Source organism: Tetrao urogallus, assembly GCF_951394365.1.
Source record: "Tetrao urogallus genome assembly, chromosome: 14".
NCBI classification, from domain to species: domain Eukaryota; kingdom Metazoa; phylum Chordata; class Aves; order Galliformes; family Phasianidae; genus Tetrao; species Tetrao urogallus.
In genome coordinates this window covers 888,091-900,371 of record NC_136827.1, presented here as the reverse complement: position 1 = coordinate 900,371, position 12,281 = coordinate 888,091, and the positions used below count along the sequence as shown (strand labels likewise).

General features: G+C 56.2%; 2 pseudogenes across 2 annotated transcripts; both read right to left on the bottom strand.

Moving 5' to 3' along the window:
- Positions 1–167: 167 nt before the first annotated feature.
- Positions 168–2,744, bottom strand: LOC306951686 (protocadherin alpha-5 pseudogene; annotated as a pseudogene). The gene has a single exon. The product of its transcript is annotated as a protocadherin alpha-5 pseudogene (transcript).
- Positions 2,745–8,331: 5,587 nt separating this feature from the next.
- Positions 8,332–10,893, bottom strand: LOC306951852 (protocadherin alpha-5 pseudogene; annotated as a pseudogene). Its single transcript has one exon. The product of its transcript is annotated as a protocadherin alpha-5 pseudogene (transcript).
- Positions 10,894–12,281: the final 1,388 nt, after the last annotated feature.

The following is a 12,281-nucleotide window of genomic DNA, read 5'->3' as shown; positions in this document are numbered from 1 at the left end:
GAACGCAAGCCACCAGCAGGTACTGCAAGAATCCGAAAGCAATAGAACGGAGCTGTGAGAACTCCAAGGTCCCGCGTGCAAAATGGAAGGGAAGAAAGGAAGCAGAGGAAAGGAAAGAGAGGACAACAGGAAGAAAGCAAAAAAGAATAGAAAGAAAACAGGAAGGACTAGGCGGAAGGCCCGCAAGGGGCACTGACCGTGTCGAGCAGAGAGGGCGGCTCGTGCGGCGTCTCCTTCGGCGCGGGGCCGGGCGGCGGCGGGCAGTTGGGGCTGAACACCATCAGGTCGCTCTTGCCCGCGCCGTCCGCGGCCGCGGCCACGCACAGGCTCCGGCTCTGGCGCTGCGAGTACGACCAGCTGCCCACCTCGCTGGCGCACACCAGCGTCGCCGGCCCGGGCCCCGCCGGCACGGCCGCCCGCGGCGCACAGCGCCCGGCCCCGTACAGCACCGCCGCCAGCACCAACACGCTCGACACCGCGCAGATGGCCGCCACCAGCCACACGTTCGTCGCCGCCGCCGCCGCCGCAGAGCCGCCCTCCGCGCCCGCCGCCGCCCGCGGCCCCGCCCCCGCCGACACCGCCCCCGCCCCCGCCGCCGCCAGCGCCGCCTCGGCGCCCTCCACCAGCGACACGCTCAGCGTGGCCGTGGCCGAGCGCGGCGGCTCCCCGTGGTCCCGCACCACGATCAGCAGCCTCTGCCGCGGGCCGTCCGCCTCCTCCAGCGCCCGCGCCGTGCTCACCTCGCCGCTGTACAGCCCCACGCGGAACGGGCCCTCGCCCCGCGGCTCCCGCAGCTCGTAGCGCAGCCACGCGTTGTAGCCCGAGTCCGCGTCCACCGCGCGGATCTTCGCCACCACCTGCCCCGCCGGAGCACCCAGCGCCGCCCGCGCCCACAGCGACCACGACGACGACGCCGAGCCCGCCGAACCCGCCGAGCCCGCCGAGCCCGCCGCCCGCCACGCCGGCTCCGCCGCCTCGCCCGCAGCCCAGGGCCCCGGCCCGCCGCCCGCCAGCGGCAGCAGCGCCGGCGCGTTGTCGTTCTCGTCCACCACGAACAGCTGCACCGTGGCGTTGCCGCACAGCGGCGGCTCCCCCGCGTCCACCGCCCGCACCTCGAACTGCAGCACCTGCAGCTCCTCGTAGTCCAGCGGACGCAGCGCCCGCAGACGCCCGCTCTCCGCCTCCACCGACACGTAGCTCGACGCCGGACGCCACCCCGAGCCCGCGCCCGAGCCCGAGCCCGCGCCCATCCCCGCGCCGCCCTCCCACACCGAGTAGCTCACGCGCCCGTTGCCCGCCTCGTCCGGGTCCCGCGCCCACAGCCGCGCCAGCTCCGCGCCCGCCGCGTTGTTCTCCCGCGCCAGCACCGTGTACACGGCCTGCGCGAACGCCGGCGCGTTGTCGTTCACGTCCGACACCGGCACCCGCAGCCCGCGCCTGGCGCGCAGCGGCGGCGCCCCGCCGTCCTCCGCCCGCACCTCCACCTCGTACTCCGACACCCGCTCCCGGTCCAGCGCCTCCCGCAGCACCAGCGAGTACGAGCCCGCGAACGTCGCCACCAGCCCGAACGGCGACGCCGGCACCACCGCGCACCGCACCCGCCCGTTCGGCCCCGAGTCCCGGTCCGACACGCTCAGCAGCGCCACCACCGTCCCCAGCGCCGCGTCCTCGGGCACCGGCACCGACAGCGACGTCACCCACACCTCGGGCGCGTTGTCGTTCACGTCCAGCACTTCCAGCTCCACGCTGCAGTGCCCCGACAGCGGAGGCGTCCCCTTATCTCTCGCCTCAATACGAAAGTCAAACACACTGACTTCTTCAAAATCTAAGGCACCCGTGAGTCTAATCTCCCCCGTCTCTGGATGGACAGAAAACAAATCTTTTCCACTGCGTGGAATAATGTTGGTGGCACTGTAGGTCACTTCGCTATTAATTCCCTCGTCCTGGTCCGTGGCTGCCACCCGCGCCACCAGCGTCCCCTCCGCCGCGTCCTCCGGCAGCTGCACTTTATACACCGACTGGTTGAACTGCGGCGCGTTGTCGTTCGCATCCAGCACCGAGATCAGCAGCTGCACCGTGCCCGTCAGCGCCGGCCTGCCCCCGTCACTCGCCGTCAGCACCAAGCGGTGCTCCGACTGCGACTCGCGGTCCAGGGCGCTCTTCAATACAAGATCAGGTATAATATTCCGGTCATTTGCTCTTTGTAATTCCAGGGCGAAGTGCTCAGAAGGACTCAGTGTATACGAGAGCTGCGCGTTCGATCCGATATCCGCATCCGACGCGCCCTCCAGCGGGAAACGCGACCCGGGCAGCGACAATTCCGCGATGCTGATGTTTTTGGAGGCGGCGGGGAAGCGCGGGGCATTGTCGTTGATGTCGGTGACCTCCACCTCCACGTGGAAGACGCGCAGCGGCCGCTCCAGCAGCACCTCCAGGCGCAGGGCGCACGGCGCGCTCTTCCCGCACAGCTCCTCCCGGTCCAGCCGCGAGCTCACCACCAGCGCCCCGCTCGCCCCGCTCACCTCCACGCTCGCCCGCCCGCCCCGCGACACCAGCCGCAGACGCCGCGCCTCCGCCTCGCCCGCCTCCAGGCCCACGTCCTGCGCCACGCGCCCCACCACCGTGCCGGCCTCGGCTTCCTCCGGCACCGAGTAGCGCACCGGACCGCCGCCCAGCGCCCAGGCCGCCTGCAGCACCAGCACCGCGGCCCCCCAGCTCCGCCGCGCCGCTCCACCGCCGACCATCGCCCTCTACGCCGCCGCACCGCTCCTTCTCCGCGCCGCGCACCTCCCGACCCGCCTGCTCCAAACCCTCCGCCCGCGCTCGCCGACACAATCCTTCCTCACGGGACGCGCCTCCTCCTCCCCGCCGCTCGCTCTCGCTCTGCCTTCTTTGCCATGGGCACCGGAAGGTGTTCCCCTCCCTTCCTCGCATCGCATCGCCTCGCGTCGCATCGCGCGTTCCTTAGCTCACAGCGCCATCATGTGGCTCACGGAGGAAATTGTTTCTCGTACCGGATTCGCTTCATCTTTACTATTTTTCATTTCTTTCAGTTGTTTCTTTTTTCTTTTTCTTCTTTGTTTTTCCGAATCTTTACCTACAGCGCTGTACCAGTTCCCAAAAGCACTTGTCTTTTTAGCTACAATGAGACTTCGAGTAACGTTTCATCCTTCCTTTCAAAACGAAATGGGCATGCAGGAAATTCTGCTTAGTGATACAGCTTCCACCATGACTGTGATCAATTCTCCTGTGTTGGAACCCACGTGCTTTATCTGAAGTGTTTCTGAAAACATGCTCCATTCTTGTGGTCTGCTATACATTTCTTAGAGCAAAAGATATCTAATATGGATGTAATTTTTAACCTTAACACTGGAAAGCTGAGGTTCACAGGCTGTTCAGGTAAGTCTTATATGGGTTGAGTGGAAGGAGTAAAGAAACAGTTCCCCTTCTTACACTCATGACCAGTGACTTTTCCTCACAGGTTATTTGTGTTAAAGTTCTGATGAGTTCACACTGTACAAATTCTAACCAAAAGACATACTCTCCTTAATCATGCAGCTTTGTATCTTATCTGCATTTCTTTACCCCACTGGCAAGCTCATTGCTCCGAGGAAGCCTTCAGACAGAGCACGTTTCCTATCCCAGATTCCTGCATGCAGGGCAGAGTAGAGGTTCAGCCTCAGAAGATGAAGTGTGGTCCTTTCCTTCTGTGATGCTCCTGAGCAGACAAGCTCATGAGAAAGGTAAGCAGCAACTTCCAGCAGACACTGCATCATCCAGAGATGGAGACTCAACACGTTCCCAACACATTCAGAATATAACAGAACTGGTTTTGTTCCACATTCCCGTTTTTTGTGCCTATGTATCTCCTGTGATCTCACATCAGTATTACCCCACCCTGACAGATGGAGACAAAAATGAATCCTGCCCTGTGTAAAAGCATTTTGTTGATTTGTCCAGATGCAGGCAGACTGTGAGCAAACAGAGGAATGCAAGATTAGTGTTCTGCAAGACACATTTTGTTGCAGCTCCACGTAGACACCAGCCTGGATAGAGACCAATGTCTTGACCACTGTGTAGAAAGAAATTTCTGGGATAGACTTTATATTTAAAAAAAAAAAACACCAAACTTATTCCATGTGAATCCAGAATGAAAGGTGTTCAAAGAGTGTAAAGGCATTTTCCTTCTACTTACCCACTTGCTAAGATCATCCATCCACAAAGTATAAGCAGATCACCTTCTCATTCATGCCATACCCAGAGGGATGAGAACACACATACGCTATAGTCAGCAAAATGAGTACTGTTTTATTTTCAGGTAACTTTGAGTTGGGCTGAGGTCAAAATTAAGATTGCATAAACATTTGTGTGATTCAAGACAACCCACATCTCGGGAGAGTTGTTCTCTTCTAACTCATATCAAGCCAATGTGGGATTTTATTCTTCTACTGAGGGTAAAGCAAATCCTCAAGAATCGTAGCACTGCACACTCATCACAAATGCACAAAGAACTTGTCTTTTACCTACAGCTATACTGAGAAACCACCAAGTTCACAGGGAGAAGCTGAGAAAATCCTGTGAAAAGCACCAAGTTGTTGGATTATCTATTGCCAAACACCTCAGTTTACTGCCTCCAACACTGGAGAGTCTTCCAAGAAATAAAAAATGAAAAATACAAACACGTACCTGTGGCTGTAAGGAACTTTTTTTCTTTTTTTTCTGCAGAGAAAGTGACCTGGGCTGCTATTCAGGATTTTGTGTATACATTCATATTTTAGAATGAGCCCTGACACAAGATGGCACACCATCAGACCAAAGCCAATTCGGCAAGTGCACAAAGTGAGGAAAACTCAGTACACAACGATTATACCCACCAAATATTGTCTCCTGAAAAATAATCACCTCTATTTCCAACTCTAGGCTGACACACAACCCAGGGAGGTACCTTTGACTTCGGAAGAAACTGCTCTACCCATTCAAATGCACTTCATCAACAGAAAGCTCCAGCCCTCAGGCAATATTCGACACTCCAACACAAAGGAAGCACAACAGCAGTCTATTGATCACATATTCTTTAATATGAACGACTTACCCACAGTAGCAGAAAATGCTTGTTCACAAAAAGAACACTGTTATTGGATAGGGGTGCAGAGCTCCCTGGCACACATATACCAGAAGGGAAGCAAGAGCGAGACCTGAAAGCTAATGACTTTCTCTCCATGAGTACCAGAGCCCACCAGAGTGGAAAAGCTGCATCGCACACTCATGGCCAACTGCCCTAAGATCTGCAATGTCACAGAAACCAGAACTCAGCACCCTACATCCAATCCACAGTTATCAATGTATTTCCAGTGTGAGAGAAGGAAAACAACAAAGTGGGACACTTTTCTGACAGAGAGAAAGAAACAAGAAGATCCAATTGCACATCACTGAAACACAAGGCTTGCCAACATCTGGAGTACAGAGCACACTTTTTCCCCTCCCAAGTAATAATGTGAGGAGAGGGAAAATCATGGGGAGGTCCACTACAGCCAAGAAGAAATACATTGTGAAAAGCCACTGTTTGGGCAACAACATTTCACAGTTGAACGCAAGTGAATAAATGCACAGATGGCAGATGTCTTCACAACCAGGAATGGCACAACGGCAACATGAAGTGAAGGCACACAGAATTTGACTACATGTGGATGTGGGAAAGCCCATCACACCTCATATAACGGCTGTACTGTCAACAATGGCTTCTTTGAAGACCTCTCCAAGTCTCAGCTATAAATAAGCAATTATTTGGCTTGTCTGAGCATACCAGGTCTTCCTCTACGTGCATCAATGCAAAAAAAAAAAAAAAAAAAACACAAAGAGAGCCTTCAAGCAAACAAATCAAATCCATCACGTGACACCATGAATAACATACAGCCTCTCATGCTCAGAAAGACCAGTACTACATACAAGCTCAAGAGCAGGAAAACCACTAGCTGCCATCTCTGGGAAATGATCCTGGCCAGAATGCTCTGGGCCCATTCCACCTCTGGTATTGTTAACTCCACATTCTGGGACACTTGTCTCAAGACAAGAAGAGATCTCTCATTCTTATGACATGTCCCATCCTCTTCCAAATGATGTCCTTCCCCTCACACAAGTTTTCCCACCGATTAGGATCACCCATCACATCAGCAAAGAGCAGACCTTACTCGCTGCCATTGCTAGGTTCACTCCTCAGAGGTACCAACCACACTTGCAATTCTCATCCAGAGGTTGACTGCATTTTGGACAACTTTCCTATCAATGACAGCACCATTAACAGAAATAAAGGGAGACTGTTGTATACATGCAGAATGCAGCAGAATCTCTGCCGCTGACCACTCCTCTTTTGCAGTGCTTCAGTCATCTCAGATGGAAATGTTACAGGTCTGTAAGCAACATTATTTCTAACACTGATGTCATGACACCTCGAAAGGCAATAAGAACTGATATCATTCTATGAGGAAATAGCACAGGCAATGTCAAGCACAGCACTGTTATTGATAAAGTAACTGTTATGGAAGCATTTGACGTTTTCTTGGATGAAAGAGTTCCTGGGATTTTCTAAGTCTGCGGCTGATGCTGATAACAGTGTTAAAAGAACACCAAAACCAGACTGCAGACCTCAAACCATTTCTTCCAGCATAGAGGAAACAAGTCCACAACTACACTGATTTGAGAGCGCAATCATTATTTTCCTCCATGAAAAGGCAGCAACATCACAACACCAGCAGACACAGAAGCTAACAGCGCTTTCTGCAACTGCACATGCTAAGAAAATTTCATACAATTAAACAGAATCACAGAATTGTTGGGTTCGGAAGAGACCTCTGGAGATCAAGTTACTCCACCCCCTGCTAAAGCAGGTTCCCTGGAGTAAGTTGCAAATGAAAGCATCCCGCTGGGTTTTCAATATCGTCAGAGAAGGAAACACCACAGTTTCTCTCAGCAGCCTGTTCCAGAGCTCTGGCACCCTCCAAGTAAAGAAGTCATTTCTCACATTCAGATGGAACTTCCTATGGTTCAGTTTGTTCCCTTGTTCTATTGCTGAGCATCACTGAAAAGAGCCTGGCCCCATCCTCTTGATATCTGCCCTTAAGATATACATATACATGGGCTACTCTTGCAAGCAAAAGCATTAGTCATGAAAGTTTCAAGTGCAGAATGGACAGAAAAGGATTACAGACCCAAAGGAGGCAGAGGAGAGAAGAAGGAGCAAAATGGCATTTTTAAAAGCAATCTTGGAGGTCTCAACAATTTATATTGCTCAGTATGGTAAAAGCATTCCTATTAAAAAAAAATAAAAATAAAAATAAAAAAGAAGTATGCATTCCCGCTTCCATAAATATGATCACACTATTCACTCTAAATACATTTCATTTCACTACAAAGGAAGACAAAAAACAAAATCAAAAAAATTAAAAAATACCAATAAAAATAGGAAAAGTCCATATTGATTTTCATTATAACTCTGCCATGAGAATCGAAATACAAAAGTTTACATCACAAACATAACCCTCAACTCTAAATTTCTGCCTTGTATCACGATTCTTTGTAAGGAGACCTAAGTCAAAGGAAGACAAAGTTTCTGAAAAGAAACCATATCCAGTGACAGCATTCAGTGTCACCAATGACACTGAATCCTGCCTGCTATTCTGGCACAACCAAGATCCTTCGTGTCTTCCAACCTCCAGCAAACTCAGGAAGAAATGCTGCACACCAGCAACAGCATTTGTAGAGCTTGAATCATAAGAAATCAGCAGAAGCTCTAAAATCTAGAATCACCTTCTCAAACTGAACCTGGCAAGCAAATAGGACATCACATACCCCACCACAAGTTCACCCAAATGAAATAAAGAAACAAGTAAATCACATTTTTATCAGTAAGCTTTCAAGCATAATGGCTCTGCACCAGATCGCCTGTTGCAGAAATACGTACAGCCATGGCACATGGCTACTAGAACCTGGAGTTGACTAACCTCAGCCCAAGGGCTGAGACCATCTGCCACACACAACAACAGAGAGGTCGGCAGGAATTGGCAAAGAGAGTCTGTGCAGCAGAGAAGTAATGCTGCGGTTGGAAAGGATGCGGGCAAATGTATTGACCTCCCTGATAACTCTGTCAGCTGACTCAAAGCACAGAAAAATACACTGTTTGAGAGGAGAAACCTGAAATACCAGTGTCCTTAAGCAGTGACATGGAAAAGGACGGGAAGCAAAGAGACGAGATATAGGAAATGAGAAAGAAGGAGATGAAGGGAAACAGCAGAAGAAAGAAAAAAAGAAGGGAAAGAAGGAAGGGGCGAGAGTCCTTCAAGGGGCACTGACCGTGTCGAGCAGAGAGGGCGGCTCGTGCGGCGTCTCCTTCGGCGCGGGGCCGGGCGGCGGCGGGCAGTTGGGGCTGAACACCATCAGGTCGCTCTTGCCCGCGCCGTCCGCGGCCGCGGCCACGCACAGGCTCCGGCTCTGGCGCTGCGAGTACGACCAGCTGCCCACCTCGCTGGCGCACACCAGCGTCGCCGGCCCGGGCCCCGCCGGCACGGCCGCCCGCGGCGCACAGCGCCCGGCCCCGTACAGCACCGCCGCCAGCACCAACACGCTCGACACCGCGCAGATGGCCGCCACCAGCCACACGTTCGTCGCCGCCGCCGCCGCCGCAGAGCCGCCCTCCGCGCCCGCCGCCGCCCGCGGCCCCGCCCCCGCCGACACCGCCCCCGCCCCCGCCGCCGCCAGCGCCGCCTCGGCGCCCTCCACCAGCGACACGCTCAGCGTGGCCGTGGCCGAGCGCGGCGGCTCCCCGTGGTCCCGCACCACGATCAGCAGCCTCTGCCGCGGGCCGTCCGCCTCCTCCAGCGCCCGCGCCGTGCTCACCTCGCCGCTGTACAGCCCCACGCGGAACGGGCCCTCGCCCCGCGGCTCCCGCAGCTCGTAGCGCAGCCACGCGTTGTAGCCCGAGTCCGCGTCCACCGCGCGGATCTTCGCCACCACCTGCCCCGCCGGAGCACCCAGCGCCGCCCGCGCCCACAGCGACCACGACGACGACGCCGAGCCCGCCGAACCCGCCGAGCCCGCCGAGCCCGCCGCCCGCCACGCCGGCTCCGCCGCCTCGCCCGCAGCCCAGGGCCCCGGCCCGCCGCCCGCCAGCGGCAGCAGCGCCGGCGCGTTGTCGTTCTCGTCCACCACGAACAGCTGCACCGTGGCGTTGCCGCACAGCGGCGGCTCCCCCGCGTCCACCGCCCGCACCTCGAACTGCAGCACCTGCAGCTCCTCGTAGTCCAGCGGACGCAGCGCCCGCAGACGCCCGCTCTCCGCCTCCACCGACACGTAGCTCGACGCCGGACGCCACCCCGAGCCCGAGCCCGAGCCCGAGCCCGCGCCCATCCCCGCGCCGCCCTCCCACACCGAGTAGCTCACGCGCCCGTTGCCCGCCTCGTCCGGGTCCCGCGCCCACAGCCGCGCCAGCTCCGCGCCCGCCGCGTTGTTCTCCCGCGCCAGCACCGTGTACACGGCCTGCGCGAACGCCGGCGCGTTGTCGTTCACGTCCGACACCGGCACCCGCAGCCCGCGCCTGGCGCGCAGCGGCGGCGCCCCGCCGTCCTCCGCCCGCACCTCCACCTCGTACTCCGACACCCGCTCCCGGTCCAGCGCCTCCCGCAGCACCAGCGAGTACGAGCCCGCGAACGTCGCCACCAGCCCGAACGGCGACGCCGGCACCACCGCGCACCGCACCCGCCCGTTCGGCCCCGAGTCCCGGTCCGACACGCTCAGCAGCGCCACCACCGTCCCCAGCGCCGCGTCCTCGGGCACCGGCACCGACAGCGACGTCACCCACACCTCGGGCGCGTTGTCGTTCACGTCCAGCACTTCCAGCTCCACGCTGCAGTGCCCCGACAATGGAGGCGTCCCCTTATCTCTCGCCTCGATCTCCAGGTCATACGACTGAACCTCCTCGAAGTCCAATTGTCCCGCTGTTCTCATTTCCCCTGACAATCTATCGATTATGAATAATTCCTTCACGTTCTCAGAAGTTGTCTCGCTGAATGCATAGTAGATTTCCCTGTTAATCCCCTCGTCTTTGTCTGTTGCTGTTAGCTGCAGGAAAACTGTTCCCGGCATGGCATCTTCCGGCAGCTGCACTTTATACACCGACTGGTTGAACTGCGGCGCGTTGTCGTTCGCATCCAGCACCGAGATCAGCAGCTGCACCGTGCCCGTCAGCGCCGGCCTGCCCCCGTCACTCGCCGTCAGCACCAAGCGGTGCTCCGACTGCGACTCGCGGTCCAGAGGATGCGTTAACACCAGGGCAATGGAAACTTTGTTTTTGTCTTTAGATTTCACATCCAGAGCGAAGTGCTCCGAGGGACTCAGTGCATATGAGAGCTGCGCGTTTGATCCGATATCCGCATCCGACGCGCCCTCCAGCGGGAAACGCGACCCGGGCAGAGAATATTCCGCGATGCTGATGTTTTTGGAGGCGGCGGGGAAGCGCGGGGCATTGTCGTTGATGTCGGTGACCTCCACCTCCACGTGGAAGACGCGCAGCGGCCGCTCCAGCAGCACCTCCAGGCGCAGGGCGCACGGCGCGCTCTTCCCGCACAGCTCCTCCCGGTCCAGCCGCGAGCTCACCACCAGCGCCCCGCTCGCCCCGCTCACCTCCACGCTCGCCCGCCCGCCCCGCGACACCAGCCGCAGACGCCGCGCCTCCGCCTCGCCCGCCTCCAGGCCCACGTCCTGCGCCACGCGCCCCACCACCGTGCCGGCCTCGGCTTCCTCCGGCACCGAGTAGCGCACCGGACCGCCGCCCAGCGCCCAGGCCGCCTGCAGCACCAGCACCGCGGCCCCCCAGCTCCGCCGCGCCGCTCCACCGCCGACCATCGCCCTCTACGCCGCCGCACCGCTCCTTCTCCGCGCCGCGCACCTCCCGACCCGCCTGCTCCAAACCCTCCGCCCGCGCTCGCCGACACAATCCTTCCTCACGGGACGCGCCTCCTCCTCCCCGCCGCTCGCTCTCGCTCTGCCTTCTTTGCCATGGGCACCGGAAGGTGTTCCCCTCCCTTCCTCGCATCGCATCGCATCGCATCGCATCGCATCGCGCGTTCCTTAGCTCACAGCGCCATCATGTGGCTTTTTGCGGGAATTACATCTGCGCTTCTCTGTATCGAGCCAAGTTCTCCTCACCTTATTTTTTTTCCGTTTTCCTTTCCTCATTCCTTGCAATTCACTTCTTTCAGACATCATTGGGGTTTTTCTGTTCTGACTCCTTACTCACATCAATTTTCACCTGTTTTATTGACTGGAGGCTCCAATCAGTGTTCGCACTTGTGTTCCAAGTGAAACTGCCGTCCCTTGAAATATATTGAATGCTTCTGTCGTTAGAAAGTTGTTCTTAGAATGGCCATAATCGGTGTTTTTCTGTTAAGAAATCTTTTCGAATAGAGCGTTTTGGACAGCATGCTCTGTTCACTTACCTGTTTCCTACCTCTCTTGTATTACATGGACACATTCCTTGTAGTAGACACACGGGGAAGCAGGGTTTTAAAGGCCATTGCAAGTCTCACAAGGATGAAGCACAGTGAGAAGAGAGGGAAACAGATTCCCTTTTCCCCTTCTGGCTCATGTGTACTCCTCAGTGAGCCCTTCCAGGGGAAAAGGACCATTCTGCAATTCCTCCAGCGGGGGGGATTTCCTGCTGACAATCCACGCTGCTGGCAATGGAAGGCTGCAACGACCTTGCTCTCCGGTGCTCAAAGGGAAGGGATATGAAGTGAGAGTGAGTTCTCCAAACGCTGCTTAGTCACCACTTCTCTATGGCAGGAACTGTTGGAGGAGGACATGAGAGGAGGTGCACTCAGCATGCCTAGATTCTTCTGCAGGATGAAGTCTCTAAGAGTTGGGGCATTGCCAGCCTTCCTGTTCCAACCTATTGCTAGTTCACGCAGAAATAACACTGCTGAAGACAAGCCTGCTTCTGAAGAACAGTACTGATGCCTTCGATCCATATTCAAATCTAATTCCTTGCTGTCCACTGGGTTTGGTTTGTGTCTTCTGAGTTTTACCCTTGTAAACTTTAAATTAGTGTCTTTGTATCTTACCTGCATTGGTACAGACATGATCACCAGAATCCTGCAAACCTAGAGGCAATATCCAGGCCAAATGAACTCCATTCTATGGAAAGTGACAACTGCTGAACAACAGAAAAACATATCTCTGCTAATCAATCACAAAGTCTTTTTAAGTATGATGGATTTGCCTTGTGGTATCAG